This window comes from Polyergus mexicanus, unplaced genomic scaffold (genome assembly GCF_030449975.1).
Source record: "Polyergus mexicanus isolate NDT 795.1 unplaced genomic scaffold, iyPolMexi1.0 SCAF_24, whole genome shotgun sequence".
Lineage (NCBI taxonomy): Eukaryota > Metazoa > Arthropoda > Insecta > Hymenoptera > Formicidae > Polyergus > Polyergus mexicanus.
Genome location: NW_027223344.1, coordinates 2,747,886 through 2,769,253, shown reverse-complemented (window position 1 = coordinate 2,769,253; position 21,368 = coordinate 2,747,886). Strand labels below are relative to the sequence as shown.

At 38.5% G+C, this 21,368-nt stretch overlaps 1 pseudogene; it reads right to left on the bottom strand.

The window, feature by feature from the left end:
* On the bottom strand, window positions 1-3,567 carry LOC138942872 (uncharacterized; annotated as a pseudogene).
* Between the last annotated feature and the right edge of the window lie 17,801 nt (window positions 3,568-21,368).

Below are 21,368 nucleotides of genomic sequence, written 5' to 3'. Positions count from 1 at the left end.
TTATGAGGAAATGCAGATTTTTTTTGGTGGAAGCCTGGATGTGAAAGCCGAAAAGCTCTGTCGATCGATGAGGCCGATGGCAGTGCTTTTTTTATGGCAGAGAGGATGTCGAGACTCGAAATGCAAATATCTGCCCGAAAAAGTAGATTTGTGATACCAGTCAAAAGTTAAAAAATTGTTTAAAATTATGGTCACGTCTAAAAAATTGAGTCGGTTGTAAACTCCCTTCTCCATCGTAAACTGTAATCTTAGATGAAAAGAGTTGAAAGTGTATAGCACAACATTGAACATAGAGAGAGGGAGCCGCCAGTGCGACATCGTCTACATATCTATAATGAAGAGATAAATTGAACGGAAGAGTCTCAACCGCCTACATCTTCAGGTCTTATAACGTGATGTCGGCAATGATCGGAGAGAACGATGAACCCATGAGAGTGCCGAAAGTCTGTTTATAGCAAATGTCGTCAAAGTTAAAAAATGTGGAGTTAAGAACGAAGCGGACTGCTTCCAAAAATTTGTTACGAGGTATGGCACATTTCTCCCCAATAAAATTCCATCTCTTTTTTATACTATCTAAAGCCAAGTCTATAGAAATGTTAGTGAATAATGATATCACATCTAATGAGATCAATTTGTGATCGTCACGTATGTGTATGTCTGTTAGTTTCTCAACTTATTGGAAACTGTCAGATATGTGACTATTGGCTGTTGGTATCAAACTATAAATTATGTCGTGTAAGCTCTTGTTTGTCTCCACAACTTCATTATGAGCTGTAATGACGGTAATGATAAATATGCCTCTCAGTATTGTCCTCCTGATTGGCTCGATGTTGAGAATGAGGATGGGCTTATTTATGACGGTCGGTGGAGGACTATTGGCCCTTGTGCATTTTTCAAAGAGTTAGGTAGGACTGGAGCTAATCGAAGTGGCTCAGTGTCGGAAGGTATGCGCAATTACTTCAAGCAGTATTTTGTATCTCCAGTTGGAGAAGCTCAGGCGCCCTGGCAGTATATGAGAGTTTTTCAAGGTCAAATAATTAACCCTCTCGCATAGTTGTTAAATTTACGTTTTGTTTTGCATTTTATATGTGGTTATAATTTGTTATTTAGTTCTGTAGTTGAATGCTGTGTTACTTGGCTATGAAAAGAGCATAATGAATATTTTTAAGACTGATAATTTTATAAGTTTGTCAATAAGAAGATTGAATAAAGTAAACGATTATATTAAAACATTTATTTTTTATTTTTCGTCCTTCAAACTTGTAACGGGGTCACTTTTCGCGAGTGCGTGGATAAACTCGGTCGGGATCAGGGCTCGTGAAAAGGTGAGACACACGAAAGATTTAGGTATTGTCTTTATTTGCCTCTTTCGGCAATGGTCGATTTATAATAGTGAGCGCGCGGCGGATGGTGCAGCGCGCTAGATATAATGCGCGTAGATTATTCGGTGCGCGATGTTCGATATATCGAACCGCTTACAATATTCGCAAAGCCGTGTTTATTTTAACGGCACGCGAAACGCGCAAGAAATCGGGCGCGGTCGGTCGGCGCGTGTACGGCAAGGCCGTGTTTATTTTGACGGCGCGCGAGACGCGCAAGAAATTGGGCGCGGTCGGTCGGCGCGTATACGGCAAGGCCGTGTTTATTTTGACGGCGCGCGGAATAGAATGAACTATTAGGCGGTAGATATTTCGGCGCGATAATTATAATTATAGTATTATAATATTAGTATTAGTGTGGTCGCGGGATTAATCGCGTGTTCCCAGTGGTCGGGGAATTCGAGCGGAGATCGAGTACCCTCGACCGGGCGGAGAACTCTCCGTCCCTGCTTCCGTTCGCGGAGTTGAGGATAGCGTGGCGGAGTCGAGAAAACTCGACGGGGCAGTGAACTCGCAAACCCACGGTCCGGCTAGCTGGAGCGGTCGAATGATAGACCGTAATCGAGGAGAGCGGCGAACACTCCGCTCTCGTTGAGTCGGTCGGATTTGTGTCAGGAGTTCGGAGACTGCACGGAAGCCGAGAATGCTCGGCGGAGGCTGCGAACTCGTCAACCTCACGTTCCGTCGTTGCTACGATTTTCAGGATCGGTTCTGGTATCTCGGAGCGTACTGCTCGAGCGGATTCAGGAATCGTTCTGGTCCCGAGATGCCGAAACGCTGTCTTCTTATACCCGAGCGTCTATCGGTAATTGCGTCGTTCGCCCCCGGGTGGGGATAACGACGCGTTGTTTTCGGCGGGTAAATTACGGTAAACGCGTCGCTTCCCCTGGGCGAAACGACGCGGAGTTTCGGCGGGTGACGCTCGGGATCTTCCGGCAGCGCTCGGCGATTCTCGGTCTTCGGCGTAACGGCTGCCGTATAACGGCCGTATGGTTGTTTATCACAACCGCGGTTTTGAGAGATTAAGAAAGGGCGCTAGGCGCCTCTGCCACTGCCCGGCTGGTGTTCGCCGGGCGGCAGACTTCCGGCTGGCTACGTGCCGGGTAACGATGGGGGGTGCATCGTTACAAACTAATACAAAAACACAACCTAAACTCAATTTTGCTTTGGACTGCAATGTAAGTTCTACCAAAAAATACTTAATACTATTTTTGGAAAGTATGAATAGTAGTGTTTATTCAAATCAGTGCTCGGATTTAGTTGCACATTTCGGCCCGATTCCGTGGCTCACGCCTATTGCCCCCCACTCACCGTTCGTGCGTTAGCGACGAGACGCCAGATACGCGTAACTAAGGAGCGCGACGCTTTGTCTCAGGAGCGTTCATATGTAAGAGTGCCCAAATATAATAAATAAGACAATATCTTTTTAAATGCATCGCGAAAATTATCAAAATTCTAAAAGTTTTTCTTCAATTTTTTATATTTCATTGATATAAAATATTGAAGAAAAACTTTTAATTATAAAAAAGTATTGTTTTATTATTATATTTGGGCATTCTTATATACGGACGCTCCTGAGACAAAGCGTCGGTCCTTAGTTACGCATATCTGGCGACTCGTCGCTAACGTACGAGCGGTGAGTGGGGGGCAATAGGCGTGAGCCACGGAATCGGGCCGAAATGTGCAACTAAATCCGAGCACTGATTCAAATATAAAAATGAACATATTATGAAGACTCAATTTTTTAGTCTATAATAAGTTAAAAATTAAACCAAAGGCTACTTTCATGTTATTTCCTAAAATTTTATATTAGTAATAACAAAACTATATATAATAAACTATGTATTAATAATAATAAAACTATATATAAACAAAATATCTTTTGTGGTTTTTATAGAAGATTATCATAATAATTATAATTATTGGTTATAAAATCACAGTAAGTAAATTGAACTTTTGAGCAAAAATTACAGATTATCTCAGTCTTGTTTCACTATGCTTGTACTGCTCACGAAGTACTTGGTTGTGGAGGTGGAGCCGTAATTGCTTCACCGATCTTCGCTGCAAGATCTGTCAATCCCTTACTCTGCTCAATGAAAGACTTACTGACAGCGTCTATCTCCTGTCGTTTTTTAGTTGCAAAAGAATCAGAAGGGGGCACCTTGCGCTTGATGCCAATCTTGGACATAGCTCTCTGCACCTGTGGTACTGCATTATTGCTTTCAGATCCCGAAGTATGCTGACACGGAACAAAATTGGTTGCAATTTAAAATTGAAAGAAATACAGTAGTTTAATTAATTAAGACAAAGAAGAAAGAATATTATGAAAATATGATAGATCTTAATAAAGAAAATCTTACATCTATGTGGAAAACATTAAAAGAAATAATTAGAGGCGAACCAGGAGGTAAGAGGGAAGTAGAGAATATAGATTTTGAAATATTAGACAGCACTGAAGGATGCAATATAGCAGATAAATTTAATTTATATTATATACAAAGTATTAATAGTATAGTAAAATCTATAAATGGGAGTAAAACTGGGAATGCATGTAAAAGAATTATTTATGTTATTGAAAACGAGGGAATTATGGAAAATTTTGAAATGATTAGTATAGAGCATTTACAGGAAATTCTTATGGGACTACCGAAAAAGAAAGGTACAGAGGAGGGAATAACTAGCGATATATTAAAGGCAGTATTTTGCGTAATAAAAGAGGAATTTGTTGATATAATAAATAATTCTTTGAAGGAAGGTTGCTGTCCAAAAGGTTGGAAAACGTCTACAATAATACCGATTCCAAAAATAGAGAAAGCTAGAAAAGCAAGTGAATTTAGGCCTATAAATATGTTACCAATATTTGAAAAAGTGTTAGAATTAGTAGTTAAAAAGCAAATTGAAACATATTTGGAAGATAACTGTATTATAACAGAACATCAGTCGGGCTTTAGAAAACAGTATTCGTGTGAAACAGCGATTCAAACAGTCATTGATGAGTGGAAATTGATAGTTAGTGAGGCAAAAATCGTAGGGGTAATTTTCATGGATCTTAAGCGAGCCTTTGAAACAATAGATAGAGAAAGATTATTAGAGAAATTATATCAATATGGAATTAGGGGAATGGTTATAGAATGGTTAAGATCATATTTAAAGGATAGAACACAGCAGGTTCAATTTAACAATAAATGGTCTAAATTAATGACCACAGAATATGGAGTACCGCAAGGATCTGTATTAGGACCTTTATTATTTATAGTATATATAAATGATATAATAAAAATCTGTCCAGAAGGATGTAGTATAAAAATGTTTGCAGATGATACGTTAATATATGTAACTGGAGAAAGCAGCGCGGAATTAGAGGGCAAAATGAATATGGCATTTACTATAGTAGAAGAGTGGATGAATATAAATAAGTTAAAAATGAATGCAGAAAAAACGAAATATATGATTGTTAGAAGTATAAGAAAAGAACTGCGAGGTAATATAACATTGAAATATTTGGATGGAACTGAGACTGAACATGTGGAAATAATGAAATACCTAGGCATAATTATTGACGATAGACTACGATTTAAGGACCACTGTGATTATATGCTAAAGAAGATAGGGAAAAAAACGAGTTTTTTGAATAGAATAGGTAATTATATATCGGCATACACTAGATGTATTGTATATAAGACACCTATAGCACCTTACTTTGAGTATTGTGCGACGCTGTTAATTGATATGGGAGAAACACAGCTGAGTAAATTGCAAAAAGCACAAAACCGGGCCATGAGGATCATATTGCAATGTGATAGACATACCAAAGTGGAGCGTATGCTGCAAACGCTGCAGTTTATGTCCATAAAACAGAGGCTATATTATAATGTGTGTATATTTATTTTTAAGATTTTAAGGAACATGTTACCGGAGCAATTAAGAAATAGGTTAGAAATTGTGGGAAATGAGAGTGAAAGGCAAACACGACAAGCTGGGGATATTGCAATAAAATATCGCAGAACAAGGAGTGCGCAAAAGAGTATGTTTTACGAAGGAGTGAAAATGTATAACGCCTTGCCAGCTGAAATAAAGCGGAATGAAAGAATTGTGCAGTTTAAGCGAATGTTAAAGGAGTATATTGTAATTAATGTAAACTAGATTTGTATTACAAATAGCTGAGAAAGCTAATAAAGATCTCTCTCTCTCTCTCTCTCTCTCTCTCTCTCTCTCTCTCTCTCTTAAAAGTAAATTAATAAGATGACATTAATAATTTTTAATAATATTTCTTAATAATATTTAACAATATATTTAATAATACTCAACATTATTATTACCTGATATTATATTTATTCTCCACCGTTTTTTTTTTTGTCTCTATCCCTCTTCCTAGCTTATACATTTTCTTCTTTCAATATATTCACAAATAAATATCACAATAAATATCAATATAATACTATGACATTTAATACTAATCACTCATGAAATGTCACCGAACTGTCACCAAACTGTCGAACTAACCCAATAACATTCGTTCATCCGCATTCGATTCACATCATCAATCATCAATCAGACATGTATTTTTAAATATTCTTTAAATATATTTATGCCATGAATATTTACTAACCCCGCTCACGATGTACAAAGTGTCATCGAACTGTCACCGAATTGTCACACCGAACTGTCAACCACCGAACTGAACTTGATAAAACGTTCACACCTCTCATCGACGCATCATCGACCACCAATCAAACACACGGAAAAGCGGCAACAATACGTGCGATACATTTCGACTTCAAACACGGACTTCGGGCGTTTCATGGATATTTTTATTATGGAAAAGCACAAACTTCTATATGTTATATTAGATCGCTATAACAATGTACCAAAAGTGATGCAAGGGCAGCCATATCTAATAAAGTTTGCTTGCCAATCATTCGCATATTCCTTATTTTTATATGTACACTATTATATACTTGATATTTTCTACTGTTTTACTTTCAAAATTCATTACCAATTAAATATGACTCTGCCCTTTATAATATATAGAAGTCTCTAGCTATAAATATTGATCAAAAACATACAGTAAATTTTTAGCAGGAAGAGTTCTTTGAAATATTATATTATTAATTATAAATTATTTATTATAATTATTTTTATTTTTCAGACTTTAAACGAAGAAGAGTTAAATGTAAGTATTAATACAGAAAATGATTTTCTACGAGTAGAATTGGAAAATATTAAAAATCAATTAGAAGTTGCTGTTGCGAACAATAAGATGCTACTACAGCGGCCGCAGCAGCTCCAGCAGCCTCAACCTCCGTCACTTCCTCAACCTGCACAGCCACAGATTCCAGCTCCGCAGCAGCCAGCTACGTTGCAAATGATTCCACCGCAGCTGGCTTCGTCACAAGAGAAAAGTGATGAACAAATTCTAAGTAAGTTATTAAATAAAAATAACGTAAATAAATTTAAATAAAAAAAAATACAAAAATAAATGTGTATTAAAAAATTACTACTCTTTTATTTTGTAGTAAAGCAAAAGCCTGCACGCTAGCAACGAGCAGGGAGGGGAAATAATAGAAGATAGAGGACATCCCCATGGTCGGAAGGGCAGTAATATTATTATTCATATGTGGTAAGTCATCATATACAAAGAGAGTTAAATATAAAATATAAATAAAAATATATACACAATAATAAATAATATATTAATTACAGAACTGCGGATTTCAAAAACTGCCTGTTCAAGAAACTGAAGACTGAAAACTGAAGAACTATTTAGCTTTTTATTCAAAGAGACTACTTGTTACAATTTTTTTTTGAAAATAATATATATATGAGATTTTATGAGATTTATGTGTAATCTTGAAGACGTATAATATGATAATGCAAGGTTAAGTTAATAATTTTAAGTAGCATATATAAGCACATTTATTGTTGTATCTAATGATTCTTACTTTTAAACACGAAATTTAATTTTTTTCCATATGTATCGCATTTTTTTTTTTTTAATCTATAAGATTCATGTGATATTTAACGTTAGTATGATATTATAATTTTAAGTATAATGTATGAAATATATGATGTCAAGATAATTAATGAATAAATATTGTATAATTTAAATATGTTCTCTAATAGTTTTCCTTCATATCTCTCTCTCTCTCTCTCTCTCTCTCTCTCTCTCTCTCTCTCTCTTTCTTACTTCTTCCTTCATCTCATTCTTTGTGCATTTTCGAGGTACTCAATATTGCACGTTGATAAAGGAAAAAGGAATGTTCTCCCTTTCTCGCTCCTTCTCATTCTTTCCCGCTTTTTTTCTTTTTCTTGATGTCTCTTTCTCTCTTTCTTCTTTTATGTCATTCTTTGTCAACTTTGCTTATTCCTTATTCCTTTCTTAAGTAAAAGTGATGAAAATTTCCACATTGTGACTTTGCGTCATAATATATATATTGTAACCGTAAATTTCTTTTAAAAATTATTTAATTAATAATTATTGATTCGGCGGGCGGTTCTCCGATGCCCACGATACACCTTCGGCGCGTATTTCGAATATCGATCTCGCGATTCACAAAAATTCCCGGAATCGTAAATAAACCAAGTTGGGCGCCAGATACGGCAGGCCGCACCATTCACGAAAAACACAACACCAAAAGATAATCGCGCGACAGATAATTAACGCGACGGCAAAATTCCGCGGCTATTCAGTATACCGGAAATGGTAGAGGGGGAGTTTCGGGAGAGACGGGAGAAATCTTGAGAGTCGAGAACACAGGAGCCAAATGAGCATTCGGTCGGTTAAAACAAAGATAACAATAATATATTAAAAGAAACAAGAGTATAGAACAGTTCGTATAAATAATAGCCTTTGAGGACAGTAATTATTTTACAGGCGAATAGGATATATTATTTCCGCGGAGATCGGCACGACCGTGCGCAACAGTATCAAATTACCGGGCGTCTTACGCGCTTTAACTCGACTTTTCGGCCGCGAGGATTTCCGCCGCACGAGACTTAATTAGGCCGCGACAACTAAAGAAATCTCTCGAATACGCCGGTAACTACTTTACGCACGCTCGTGAATCCACTTCGATATAATAGAAAATACTAGGTTGCACGAATCAAATCGGTCCGGCTCGCGGTAAACCGATATACGTCTCAATAACAAGGACGGTGACCTTTGCGTTGAAATACCGAATATCTAACTCGAATGACTCGCGGAAACTAATAGCGGGCTCAGAGACACCCGATAGATTTCTTGTACGAATTTTTAGGATTTCGCTTCCTCCTGACTCCAATTTCTTACAATACTCACAAAACACGCGCTAACAATACACAGAAACAATACGGAAACTATCGATAACGACTGTGGTGTACGAATCGCGCGGCGCAATATTTTGCGCGAGTCGGAATATCGATCGCGTGATCGCAAAATCCCGATAATGCGCAACATACAATTATTACAAACGCGAGACTAACATTAATGACTGTCGGTGGCGGCGAAATGAATAGAGAGAATCTATTCTACATAATTCGGATGAGCGACATGTGCCCGTCGGCCGTGCGACTTAATCTACCAAAACCATTCACCAAATTAATCCACCAAAACGCGTGGCTCGACAACTATTAAGGGCGCGACTCATCCGAATTAATTACCTACAATAAATCGGCAGCAAACTCGGGTCGATGACGCTCGTCCCACCGGCAGGAATATCTCGGCTTTTCCTTAGCGATCTCGTTCTCGCTCGTACGCTCTTGGCGACCTGCGTTCTTCCTAAAGGCTCGCCAAACAGTGCCTCTCTCCCACAAATCACCGCTACGTCCACCAACCACAAGCACTCAGACGACAAAAGAGAAAGGAGCGCACGCATTCCGCAAAAGAGACCCCGTTGGACCAAGGAGGATGGGGTCAGGAGGGTCCAAGACACAACACAAGTTTTTCACCCTTCAATCTCCTATATTACCTTTCCCGCTTACAAGTTTGTCTGTCCGCTGAGTGGGGGAGAGAGGGGAAGCTGTCGGCAGCTATTCGGGCTTTCAATTTTTGCCCAAGTGACCCTTGTCTGGGTGATACGGGCCCAAGTCCAGCCATCTGGGTCCGCACTCCGGGCAGGTTCTCATCGTCGCGTTCTCCCTGCCGCATCCGTAGCACCAGCAGCGGTTGCGGGGCTCGGGGCAGCTGGTATAACGGTGTCCGGTTGACCGACAATTCCAGCATCGGTCAGCCTCTCTCTCGAGTGGTCGCACCGGCGATCGGCTAGCCGCGGCCCTCCGGATGGGTGACCTCCGCGCGACGGACCTCCGGCGTGGGGATCTCCTGGCGCGTGGCGGCGAGGGTGTCCGCGGGGAGGTGCCCACGGTGCGAGTGCGGGGCTGCACGCATGAAGGCCCGACCGGCTGAACCTCCCCCGGTCTGAGGGACCGAAGTCCCGGTATAATGCCCCGGCCTCGTCCTCTGGGCGCTGACGGGATGGGTCCGCTCTCCCCCATCGTCTCGGCCACCGATCCCGGTCCACCCGCCTGAACCCCCACCGTCCCTGAGGTGGCGGCAGCCTGGGCACCGCAGTCCCTGGTTCCCCTGCAGCCTTGCCCCCTCATCAGAGTCTCAAACGGGTTGTGTGACCCCGTTTGGGTCCCCTGGTCCCTGGTGGTCGGGAACTCCGTAACGCGCGCTCCGCGCGTGGTATATAACCGCTGCTCGCGGAGTCGGAGGAGCTCTCCCAGTTCCTCCCAGAGGCCCGGGTAGAAGCGGCGAATCTGGGCGAACAGATCTGCGTATCGGGCCCTGAAAGCGAGCCATTCTGGTTCGGCCATTCTCTCTTACGGCAGCTATCTATTGGGTGAAAGGTGATACGATTTGAGGTCTTTTACGTGCGTTTTACCCATGATTTTTCCCCCCAAATCCGCGAGCTCGTACACCACATTCGACAATATCTTATTAATCCTAAAGGGGCCGTGAAATTTTGGTGCCAATTTGGCCGCAATATTATGTGTCGCAGATGACAACACATGCTGCCGTTTCAGCACTAGATCTGCAACGTTAAAGACAATATCGCGACGTCTCAAATTATAATAAGTGGACTGCTCTCGATAGGCCCGCTCGAGATTTTCCTTTACCCAATCGTACAAAGATTGCATTTTTCGCATTCTCTCGGACCATTCAGCCGGATCGCGTTGTTCGACCTCATTGACATTCGCGCATCGCTCGCGTATTGAGTTTATCGGCGTTGGTTCCCGTCCGAGATTTAAAAGCGCCGGTGACGTGCCGATAGATGAATGGTGAGCGGTGTTATACGCGAATCGAAAATCTCGTAAATGCTCATCCCATTCCCTATGATCTTTCTCTAAAAAGGCAACTATCATGGTCTTCAAAACCCGATTGACGCGCTCTACTGGATTAGCCTGCGGATGGTATGGCGGAATCGTCGTGTGGGTTATCCCGTGTTCTTCCAAGAACGCTCGCAACGTCTGATTTGCGAATTCCGTGCCGTTATCCGTCAGCAAAAATTTTGGCGTACCCCAACGCGAGATGACTTCTCTCAAAGCCTCACAAATTTTCTTGCCGTTAGCGGCCCTTAGCGCAAAACATTCCATCCACTTTGTGAATAGATCTTGTACCACTAAAACGTACGCAAAACCAGCCTTGTTTTTCAGAAACGGACCCATTATGTCTGCAGCCACCATGGTCCATGGGCCTTCCATGAGACCCGCCGGGTTGGCTTGCTCGACCTTGGTACGTTGGCAAACGTCGCATTGTCTAACGTACTTCGCGGTATCCCGAAACATATTCGGCCAATAATACGCGACTGCTAGTCGGTGGAACGTCTTCTCCATCCCTAAATGTCCCGACTGCGGTGTGTCGTGTACCTCTCTAAGCGCCGTTTCCCTCAATTCTTTCGACAGTACCAGTTTCCATCGATCTAAGTCCTCCACAATATCCGATACAATAGCTTTGGGCCTGCAATAATATAATTGATTATCTACTATTCGCCAATCTGTAAAACGTCGAGGTCCGTTCGCGACCTCTCCGCAACGCTTAAGATACCAAGCATTGGTCGTATTCGCGATAATGTCCGCCTCTACGGCAACCATTATTTTCATCCCGGTGTCACCCTCATACATACGTGATAATGCATCCGGTACGTGATGCAATGCACCTTTACGATGGACTATTTCATAATCGTACTCTAAGAGTTCTAGAGCCCATCTCGCGAGTTTGCCCGTCGGATTTTTAAGATTATGTAGCCAACGTAAGCTATTGTGATCTGTCACAACCATAAATTTATATCCTTCTAAATACGGCCTAAACTTCTTAATAGCCCATACGACCGCTAAACACTCTTGTTCCGTAACCGAGTACCTTTTCTCGGGGTCTGCTAGAGCTCGATTCGCGAAAGCTACGACATGTTCGGTCCCACCTATCTTTTGGGTTAACACGGCTCCTATTCCCACCGAACTCGCGTCTGTCTGCAAAACAAACGGAACGTTAAAATCCGGACACGATAATGTAGGTGCGGTAACTAAGTGTGACCGAATTTTCTCAAAAGCGTGACACTGTGCATCCCCCCACTCCCAGCGCTGACCCTTTTTCAAAAGCCGGGTTATCGGTTCGCTAATGGTTGCGAACGGTGGTATAAACCGACGATACCAAGACGGCATGCCCAAAAAATCTACGTACTTGCTTGGTATTGCGCGGAGCCGAATAGTTTAGTATTGGCTGAACTTTGTCCGCATCTACCATAAGCCCGTCTCGTTGTATGACAAACCCAAGATATCGAACCTGCGAGCGACAAAACTCACATTTCTCCGGATTTATCGTGAGACCGGCCGCAAAGATTTTCGTTAGCACGCGGTCGAGCAATTCTAAATGTTCTTTAACAGTTGGCGTTACTATCACGATATTGTCGAGATATGCGAACGCGTGAGGCTCCATCTCCGGCCCGATTATTTTATCTAATAAGCGCTGGAAAGTCGCGGGCGCTCCCGTTAATCCATATGGCATCCGCGTGAAATGATATAAGCCTTTCCCCGGGACGCTAAAGGCAGTGATTTCCCGACTTCCTTTCGCCAGGGGTATTTGGAAGTACGCCTGGCTTAAGTCAATCGTGGAAATATACCGAGCTGATCTTAGCTTGTCTAATATACCATTCATATTTGGCAGCGGATACGCGTCCTTTTTCGAAACACTATTTACTTTTCGGAAGTCTAAACAAAATCTATATTTTCCGTTCGGCTTTTTCACCATCACGATCGGATTCGACCACTCACTATACGAAAGTTCTATAATACCGGCACCTAACATCTTATCGACTTCATCACGAATCGCTTCTTGTACTTTAGGCGGAACTAAATAACACTTTTGTTTAATAGGTCGGTTCGGCCCGACATCTATTTCATGTTCAGTTAGAGAAGTGACACCAGGGTTAGCGATCGTTTCCGGGATTCTACCCCTTAAAAAAGTTTCCAATTGTTCGGTCTGTGAGGGCGTTAAATCAGGGAGCCCACTGTACACGGTCGGCGTATCGCTCTGTGATTCAAAATTATACCTCATCGCGGACTCTCTCGCAAAGTACCATTCGGTCGTCGCGAAGTCTAGTCCAATACCGAACTTACACAAAAAATCTATCCCCACGATACACGAGACTGCTAAATCCGGCAACAAACAAGTCAAAATCAGGCGACTCTGATTTTTCAATGTGAACGGGACATCCACCTCCTCCCGTACCTCCGCTAGTTGTCCGTTGGCCGTGCGAATCCGCGTAACATAATTTTTACGCATCGGCATCCCTAACTGCCGTATTATTCGTATACTGTCGGCCCCAAGGATCGTTCGATTCGATTCTGAATCGACTAATGCTCTTAACGGTTTTCCGTGTATAAAGATCTCGAAATAACAAATTGACGGCAACCCTAAAGACTTTACGGGATTAAGCGCAGTATACGAGAGACTGGAGGCTTCCCGGCCTTCGGGTGCAACGGGGTCCCCCCTTAAGATTTCTGGAGTCGTTGGGGCCCGTTTTATCGACTCCCCTCCTCGTTTCCCGCACACGCTGGACACGTTTGTACGGTAACGCTCGGTTTACCACACCGATAACAATGAACGCGTTTTTTTTCTTCGCATTCTCTCGCGAAATGCCCGATTTTTCCGCAATTACAGCACTTGGTGTTCGAACCAGAACCGGGGTTGGAGGAATTGGCGGATTTGACCGCAGTTGAAGAGCTCGGTGGACTCGCAGCGGCAACTAAAGCGGTGGCGGGCGCGTTGGTTCTTCCCCGCGCTCGATTTTTCGCGCCATTCCCTATTTTCGGCGTCGTCTCTTCAAACCCCGCGGCTGCTAGAGCGATCGGGTTTCTATGGGTCTGCCGTGCAGCGAACTCCCTAAGCCTAATTACACGACAGCCAGAAATTTTATCTGGGTATACGCTAATCCCCGAGGACGCGAACCGCTTAGGCACTCGATACACACGACAACTACGCAATAGTTAGCCCAACCAAAAAAAAAAAGAACAAAAACGTACATCAACCATACGTGGTCACCCAACACGATTCCCGAGCGAACGAATCTCAGAAGCAGCCAAATAACGGAAATTTTCCGTTCCGATATTATTCGATAGTTACACGAAAGCTCAATGTCCGAAACTTCACGAATTTCCCCTATTACTAATTTACCCGGTGGTAATTATTATAATTAATAGCCAACTTTGGCGACTCGCAACGAAACTGAAAAAATATAATTAGCACAAATATACAAAAGGAAACTTTCCAACATTCATAATAAATAACATTTTAATATTGATAAATGGCGAGACACATCATATAAACATTAAACATAATAAAATAAGCAAGATAAATGTGATCGGCGATGTCGAGCAAACACAATCAATTTCGATTCAAAAGATTATTATCTGTATTATTCATAGGCACGGGCACACCGATCTCAAAACATCAACACCACGAGTCGTATAAGGTGAATATTCTTTTCAAAAGAAAACTGCCACGTAGTCAGATAACAAAAGAAATGAAATACGAAAGCCAGCAATAATATTTCTCCTCAAACAATTCAAATAAATATTCCATATACTTGTTACTAAAGTACTTCAAGGGAATAATGCAATTTATCACACTACACGTCGTGAAAAATTATTCCGGCTGCGGTAACTACAAGAAAATGCCGTCAATCATATAATCGTCGCTTCAAATAATCGTAGGAGCTGTTCTCCTTACAAACAAAAAATTCCTTTTCACACATAAATATAATAATGCTCAATATTATTTCAAAAGCTCCGTCGCTCTCGACCTCTTACTTCCCGTTTTCGTGGGCGCCCCACATTGTGCGCCAATATGTAACCGTAAATTTCTTTTAAAAATTATTTAATTAATAATTATTGATTCGGCGGGCGGTTCTCCGATGCCCACGGTACACCTTCGGCGCGTATTTTGAATATCGATCTCGCGATCCACAAAAATTCCCGGAATCGCAAATAAACGAAGTTGGGCGCCAGGTACGGCAGGCCGCACCATTCACGAAAAACGCAACATCAAAAGATAATCGCGCGACCGATAATTAACGCGACGGCAAAATTCCGCGGCTATTCAGTATACCCGAAATGGTAGAGGGGGAGGTTCGGGGGAGACGGGAGAAATCTTGAGAGTCGAGAACGAGCGGCCTTCACTTGGACACAGTACAATTGGACACGATGCAAATGGACACGTTACAAATGGACACGAGATTGTGCACACGGTTCAATTGGACACAGTGCATTTGGACACAGTAATTTTGGATACAGTAGCTTTTGGACACATAAGAAAATACGCATCGTTTACTTGGACACCGCTCAATTGGACACTGTTCATTTGGACACCGTTCGTTTGGACACAGAAAGATGCGCACCGTTTATTTGGATACCGTTCGTTTGGACACCGTTATTTGCCCACCGTTCGTTTGGACACCGTTCATTTGCCCACCGTTCGTTTGGACACCGTTCATTTGCCCACTGTTCGTTTGGACACCGTTCATTTGCCCACCGTTCGTTTGGACACCGTTCATTTGCCCACCGTTAAAACAAAGATAACAATAATATATAAAAGAAACAATAATATAGAACAGTTCGTATAAATAATAGCCTTTGATGACAGTAATTATTTTACAGGCGAATAGGATATATTATTTCCGCAGAGATCGGCACGACCGTGCGCAACAGTATCAAATTACCGGGCGTCTTACGCGCTTTAACTCGACTTTTCGGCCGCGAGGATTTCCGCCGCACGAAACTTAATTAGGCCGCGACAACTAAAGAAATCTCTCGAATACGCCAAATGAGCATTCGGTCGGTTAAAACAAAGATAACAATAATATATTAAAAGAAACAAGAGTATAGAATAGTTCGTATAAATAATAGCCTTTGATGACAGTAATTATTTTACAGGCGAATAGGATATATTTTTTCCGCAGAGATCGGCACGACCGTGCGCAACAGTATCAAATTACCGGGCGTCTTACGCGCTTTAACTCGACTTTTCGGCCGCGAGGATTTCCGCCGCACGAAACTTAATTAGGCCGCGACAACTAAAGAAACCTCTCGAATACGCCGGTAACTACTTTACGCACGCTCGTGAATCCGCTTCGATATAATAGAAAATACTAGGTTGCACGAATCAAATCGGTCCGGCTCGCGGTAAGCCGATATACGTCTCAATAACAAGGACGGTGACCTTTGCGTTGAAATACCGAATATGCCGAGCGAGAGTCCTGCAGGAGACACGCTGGCGCGATAAATCGCTATCGCGCCACTTGTGGCGCTTTCGCGTTACGCAGGGCCGTCCTGCGGTCCTCGCGATCCTTGCTGTCAACATGGCCGTGTTGGTGAGTTCATCGCCCCGGAGTGTCCAAGATTTTCTTGTTCGGCTTAAAGGTGCGGGCTTACGGCTGCGCCCGATCGGCTCTCTTCCCTATTTGATTGAATAGGTTCCGGATTGAGAGTCCGCTCGTCGCTCCGTCCTTGGGACTCCCTCGCTTTGTGCGGGTGAAGTGGCCTCCCCTTTGGCCGGATTATTCCGGCCCTCCGCTCTCTTTTCCTGCCGTAAGAAATATACATTACCGGCAGCGATGTTTACTAGTCACTAAAAGTGTTTTTTAATAGTTAACAGTTACGACCTGACGTCTCCTGTTTCCTTGGTGTCCTGGATTCCCACTCTTGGCCGTCGCTCTTCTCTCTTCCTCTCCTTCCGCCGGATGGGATCCCGCCGTTCGACCTCGTGCCGACAACCAATTTGCGGGCTTATTTCGAGCTTACAGTTTCGATTTTTTCTAACCGAAAGTCAGATCCCGCTGATCTGACCATCGGGGCGCTCTCTCCCTAAATTAGGAAGACGCAGGCCCCCGAAAAACCGCCCCCGATCGGGCCATTCGGCCCTTGTGACGGACATCCCAAAAACGTCACGTCACAATATATATATATATATATATATATATATATATATATATATATATATATGGCCATTCACGATATATGTAGAGTGAAAGTAAAGATATTTTCGTTATATAATTTATACCCAAGCTATCAATTAAGCCTAGTAAGATCTCAATCAGTCCAGCCGTTATTGAAATCTAATATAATATATAGAAGTTTGTGCTTTTATCATTAAAAAAACTATGAAAATATTATTATTAATGTACTTACGTTATTCTGTCCTTTCTTGTCCATTTCCTGTATTTTCTTATTTTTATTATCCGTCTTGTCTATTACTTTCATTTTTCTCATTACCAATTACCACTGATCTTGATCGATACTTTACTGTTCTTTGTTAGACGATTATTGAAATGGCGCAAGATACTATACTACCAGCAGAGAGAGCGGCCATCTCGGCGTTCTCTGTACGATAGCTTTTCGGTCCCGTACAGCAGCGCCTCTACGTCCATTTTACAGCCGCTTGGAATTACATAGATACGTCCACTTTCTATGGCATGGTATACCACCGTTTGGTGTGAGTCCGTGCTACGTCCATAATTGTAAATTCACTAATATGTCCCGCATATAAATGTATTATTAAAGTAAATCTCTATAAAACAATTCTAGAAAACAAAATAATTTTTTTAAGATAATTCTTATACGTATAAAATAACTTATTTTGTATAATATTTTTGTTATCTTCGTTAAATGTTACGTACAATAAAAAATATTTTTCCTTCTACGTAATGTATAACATATATCTGTATTAAAAATTATTTCCCCCCTTTTTATTACCTTTGCAATAAAAGTATTAAAAACGTAAGAAGCAATACAAGTATGTAAGATAAGTAACGATTAAATTGATTTCATTTCTAACGATATAAAGTGGTTAAATGGGAAGCGTTCAGTTTCTCACGCCGTAGATCAGAGTTCGGATCCCCGCAGTTTGTCGAGATTTCTTTTTTTATTTATTTAAATCTATCGTATGCTCATACGCATTTGAAAAATGCGATTATATAAAGGAAAAAAAATATTTAAAAATTATTTTATTCATATTTATAATGTTGTAAAAATAATAGTAAACAATATTAGAATGTTCTAACGTTAATATTATTAATAAAATATATATATATATACATATATATATACACATACAATGAAATATATAATCAATATTTAAAATATAATCAACAATTTAAAAAACGGATTTGTTAATGAAAATAGATAATGAAAAATGAAAAAATAAAAATTCTGGCAATGTACGTATTAATATGAATAATTAATTTTATAAATTATATTAACATATTAATACATTTCTTATAAAATTTATTTTTAGATATTATATTACTTAAAAAATAACTGAATATCTGTCATCTGTTATAAGAATAATAACATTTTCAAAACTATCTCTTCTATAAAATAGAGTCTAAAGTTTATACTTGCATACTATTTTTTTATAATCTGTATTATTTTTGTTAAAAGAAGTGAAAAACATTTCTATTTAATATAATATATGCTAAAACTTAAAAAATCACAAATATATATTATTTAATATATATATGTGTATATTTTAAAAAGAATATTTTTATTTGAAAAAGATGTACAGTATAAAATATTTAAAAATTTATGCAAATATAAAAGAATTTATGTGAACAGAAGCCTTAGCACAGGTAAGATTAATATAAATATTACGTATATAATACAAAATTTATAAGAAAAAAGATTAAAATATGTTTAATGTATATTTTTTGTATTATTTTTACCTTCACTTTTGTGTATACTAATTTATATAGATGTTTTGTACATACATACATGATTTCTAAAAAAGAAAGGAAAATGAAAGAGATATATTTGGAGATGCTAGGTTTAAAAAAAAATTATACTAGTATCCAAGTTCGTAAATAAAATCTTATTAATGTTATTATTTATTTATTTTTAAATTTTAATAAAAAATTTTAAAAATGAAAAAATTGGTAGTCATAAGAAATATTTTATTTGCAAAATCGGATACCAGTTTCATTTAAAATATATTAAAATATTTATTTGTAAAAAAATATATTTATTGTTATAAGTTTATATATTTTATTTTAAAATTAAGATTTTTAAATATTAATTTTAAGATAAAATGTAAAACTATCTTTTATTTTTCAATTTTTATTTCATTTCATTTTAAAGACATGTCTTCGTAACGAAAACATGACTTCTTCAAAATAAAGGTTGAAATAAAAATTGTTATTTTCGATCAAGCTGTCAATACATTTTGTAATAAAAAAATTATCTTTTTAAAAGTACCATAAAAATGTATATATCACAAAAAACTTGTACATAGAAATAATTTCATTTGAAAAAGATTATAATCAAAATCTTTTAAAGTAATTTCCTTTTTAAAAAAAAAATGATGTTAAAAAATAATCTATACTTGATAAAGTTTAATTTTAACATAGAACGCATTATTGATAGATTCCAAAATTTGTTAGCAATAAAGATTTATGTTTATATTTATTTTTGTTGGCATTAATAAGAATAAAATGTAAAGATCACAATCACAGTTGAACAATTGCATAAATCTGAAACTAGCAGATTTTATCACGGAGAGAAATCTATATAGATTTCTTTAATAGATCAATTATATATTATTATATTTCATAATTACACATATAAATATATATATATTAATTTATATTTATCACACAATCCTATATATATATTTTTATTATTATATATTATATATTTAACGGTATTCTCATATATTGTCTTGTTGTTTACATATATGTTATCCTTATCATTATTATAATTACATATTTACATTCTTTGTTCATTTAAATGTATTGTATAATATTTATATTTATTGTTTTTTATATAATTATATATATATATATATATATATATATATATATATAATATTATAGTTATTGAATACCGTGTGCCAACATATATATACAAATATTATACATTTTATATATATCATATTATTATGTGTGCGTATACTTTCTTAATTCATTACTATTATATACAGGGTATCCCATTTTAATCTCTTCAAGCAAATATCTCAAAAACCAAGCCCGGAAGAGAAAAATGTTTCAGACAAAAGTTGTTTGGTTTCGAGGGGGCCATAAGATGGTGACAATGATTTGACCTTGGAAAATCATTTGAAGGTCATGTGAAGGTCAACTTTAAAATCTTAAATAGAACCCTCATTTTTTATTTAGTATTCTTGTAGCTGACATCGAGAGCTTTCTAAAACACTATAATAAAGTATTTTTTTATTAAGTACTTTTTGAGTTATTTTATATTTTAGTCTGACATATTTTGATATAAAAAATTAAATATCTCGTAAAATATTTAGTTTTTGATAATCTTACCGTAATATTTCTATGTACAGAATAATGAGACAAATCAATTAGTATAAAAAAAATTGTTTTCAAGAAAATTATTTACAATGTATTTTTTTAAACAATTATTTTTTTTTTTTGGCACTTACGATTTATGTAATTGTTTCAACTGTGATTGTGATCTTCTAGGAAATTGAAAAATTCATACTTCTTTATCTCATTACCAGAAAATAATATTCACTGCACAGAGCAATATGATTTTTGATAATAAATCCAATATCATGATGCAGTGACGCAGTAAATATTTATCTTATACAATAACAAAATAATAAAATGATAAAATAATGCTTACTGCGTTCTATGTTGTTTTATTTATTGTTACCTTTTTAATTTGCATTTTTAGCTTACTTTTTTGTTTACTTTCTTTTATAAAAATATTTATTATTATTTATCATTTTTACCTTTTTCTTCCTGCTTCATTTTTTTCGCTCCATATTTTTTCTTATATAATGGTGCTCAAGACCTATTTTGACGTACTTTTTACTTGCTTAAAAAGCTTTTAACTTTTTTGGAAGAAGTATTACCTATTTTTGCAGCACGGTTATTATATCTCGTTGAAATGACAATCGGATCATTCTTGCGGTTGGATTGGGATTAAATCCTCCACGTTGTCTCAGTTTGGAAAATAAATGTTCTACTGAATCTTGATTACATAATCCTGTCGCAAGTTCAAATCCTTCATATTGACTTGAAAGTTTTTTGAAAGTTTCAAGAATAGCTCTTACTGTTATGATAAAGCCTCTAAAACAAGGAATTTGACTTATGCTTTCTGCTGATTTAGACCATCTTGAACATTATTTGATAAAATTTGTTAATAGATTTTCAATATCTGGATTTTTGAAGGATAATGGTCGTTTACCACCAAATGAAATCTTTAGACTGTAACTGTTGCACGCATCAATAACATTATTTAAGGGGATCCTAAAGCTACGGCCGAACTCCGACGGGTTTGCGCCCTCATCTGAGAGGAATTAAAATTGTCAATAATTGTCGATAATTTTAGTTCTGGCATTACCGACAGCGTTATGCAGAAAAATAACTACAAAAGAGTAAATAAAAATTGTGTTCAATATGTTGAAAAGACATCATATATTTCTACTGTTCTATCACTTCGCACGCGTATCAAAGAGTATCGGAATGCATAGAAAACAGTATATCATATGTG